A 2500-nucleotide genomic window follows, 5' to 3' on the forward strand; every position below is an offset into this window, starting at 1 on the left:
ACATAACACACACACACACACACACACATGTACATATATATATATATATATATATATATATATATATATATATATATATATATATATATATATATATATATATATATATATATATATATATTCTTATTCATATTACTATAGAAGAATAAGAGAGAGAAAAAGCCTCGGGTTCAAAGCCGTTCCGGGGTTTTCATTGTATTAAAGATTCAGCATTAAAAGTGGAGCAGTTTGGCTCAAAGGCTCAGTTCGTCGTATCGATTGTTTTATACAAGAATAGAGAGAGAAAAAGAGAGGGAGAGACAGCAAGTGAATGAGAGAGGGAGGGAGGGAAAGGAAGAGAGGGAGAGAGAAGGAGAGGGAAGAAGGGAAGAGAGGGAGGAAGGGGAGGAGGCAAAGAGGGAAGAGGGCGGAGGGAAGAAGAGAGAGAACGAGAGAGAGAGTATAAAATATAGATAGATAGACAGAACAAAACGAGACACACACACACACACACAACACACACACACACACACAGAGAGAGAGAGAGAGAGAGAGAGAGAGAGAGAGAGAGAGAGAGAGAGAGAGAGAGAGAAAAGAGAAAGAAAGAAAAAGTTCACACAAACAAGGACATCTTCAACCTGACCTTTTTTGACCCAAGTTTTTTACATCCTCTTATTTCCAATATGACCTTTAAAAAAAATCACGATAGCGAGACTTCCTAAAAGAGAGAGAAAAAAAAAACCAAAAAAGGAAAAAGAAAGACAAAAAAATATATATATGAAAAAAAGAGGAAAGTGTTTTCATCGGTAATTATGATCGAGTAGGGGAGGGATGGGGGGGGGGGTGAGGAGGGAGGAAGAGGATGGTTCAAGGGGGAGGGAGAAGGGGACGAGTCTTGGGGAAGTGGAGGGGGGGGGGTATTGAAGGCGAGGGAGGGGGAGTGAGAGGGGGTCGGGTGAGGGAGGGGAAGGGGAAGGAGAGGGAGGGGGCCGTGGAAGACGGATGGAAGGGAGGAGGTCATGGTTTAAGGAAGGCAGAGGGGGGTTAAAGAGTGGGGGGAGGGGGTTGGGGGAGGGGATTGCAGAGGGGGGGAAGGGAATGGGGAGGAGTTTAGGTTAAAGCATGGAAATGGAGTAGACGAGGGGTGGGGGGGGGGTAAGGAAGGGAAAAAAGGAGAACTTGGGGAGGGTGAGATATGGGGGAAGGGGGGAGGGCGTAATAAATCATTAAACGCTGTAATTACATGTCATTATAAGGCTCATGATAAGCTCTCGTATCGCCTTTCCTGAAACCATCATATTACGGCAGCCATATCCGTAGATTTAATCCCTGCCACATGAAAAAATAATTTATATTTTTTTGAGGCCAAAAACTCTTATACATGACGTGCAGAGGAAAAAAAACGAAAATGTCGATCGTTGCATGAGCCGTATCCTCATTTTTTTTCTATATTTTCTTTCAACAGCAGTATTGCACATTACACATTTCTTGCAAAATGTACTCTCACTCATAAGTTATACGAGTGGATGTCACAAACACTGTTATATTGGAAGAAGAAGGATACTTGTTATTTTATATTGTTTGAAAAGAAAAAAAAATCAACGATTTTATGCGCAAGACTTGTTTTTCTTTCTTTTTTCTTTGTTTCTTATTGTCTCTCCTTTCTTTCTTTCCTCCTGTCTTTCCTTCCTTCTTTCTTTCTTTCTTTCTTTCGTTCTTTTTTCATTCTTTCTTTTTTATTAATTTTTGATCGCCATTTACCTTCACTCTCTTCTCTTTTTTGCGCTTGTGTAGGCTTTCTCGTTTTTGTCTTGATGCTCATGTTAGAGAAACGGGAGAGAGAGAGAGAGAGAGAGAGAGAGAGAGAGAGAGAGAGAGAGAGAGAGAGAGAGAGAGAGAGATAGAGCTAAATAGATAGATAGATAGATGGATGGATATATATATATATATATATATATATATATATATATATATATAGAGAGAGAGAGAGAGAGAGAGAGAGAGAGAGAGAGAGATAGAAGAGAGAGGCAGACACACAGATAGGCAGACACGCACACAGAGAGACAGACAGAGAAAACATACGAACCAAATAAAAAAGAAAACTCGAAACATGTCAGAAAGAAGAAAGAAGATAGAAAGAAAGAAAGGAAAAAAACAACAACAAAGAAGTGTATTTTTTTCTTTACGATATCGTCGTCGCAAATTGGATTTCTGAAGCAAACATAAACATTACAATTTTTTCTCCCGAAGGACAATAGACAAGCATAATGGTAACGTAAAATGTAGATAGAGTAAATTATACAAAAGTGGCATTCAGAAAAAGACCTTTAAAGAAAGTGGGTCAAAAATGGAACAAAACTAGAGAGAGAGAGAAGGAGAGAGAGAGAGAGAGATTGAGAGAAGAGAGAGAGAGAGAGAGAGAGAGAGAGAGAGAGAGAGAGAGAGAGAGAGAGAGAGAGAGAGAGAGAGAGAGAGAGAGAGAGAGATTAAGATGAAGACGAAGAAAAGAACTAAGAAGGGG

The 2500-nt window shown here is 39.7% G+C and overlaps 1 protein-coding gene across 1 annotated transcript in view; it reads right to left on the bottom strand.

Annotated features, from left to right (window-relative positions):
- Positions 1–2500, bottom strand: part of LOC119594432 (hemicentin-2-like) — a 135451-nt gene that overhangs the window by 58474 nt on the left and 74477 nt on the right. The window lies entirely within an intron of this gene.

This window comes from Penaeus monodon, chromosome 3, assembly GCF_015228065.2.
Source record: "Penaeus monodon isolate SGIC_2016 chromosome 3, NSTDA_Pmon_1, whole genome shotgun sequence".
Lineage (NCBI taxonomy): Eukaryota > Metazoa > Arthropoda > Malacostraca > Decapoda > Penaeidae > Penaeus > Penaeus monodon.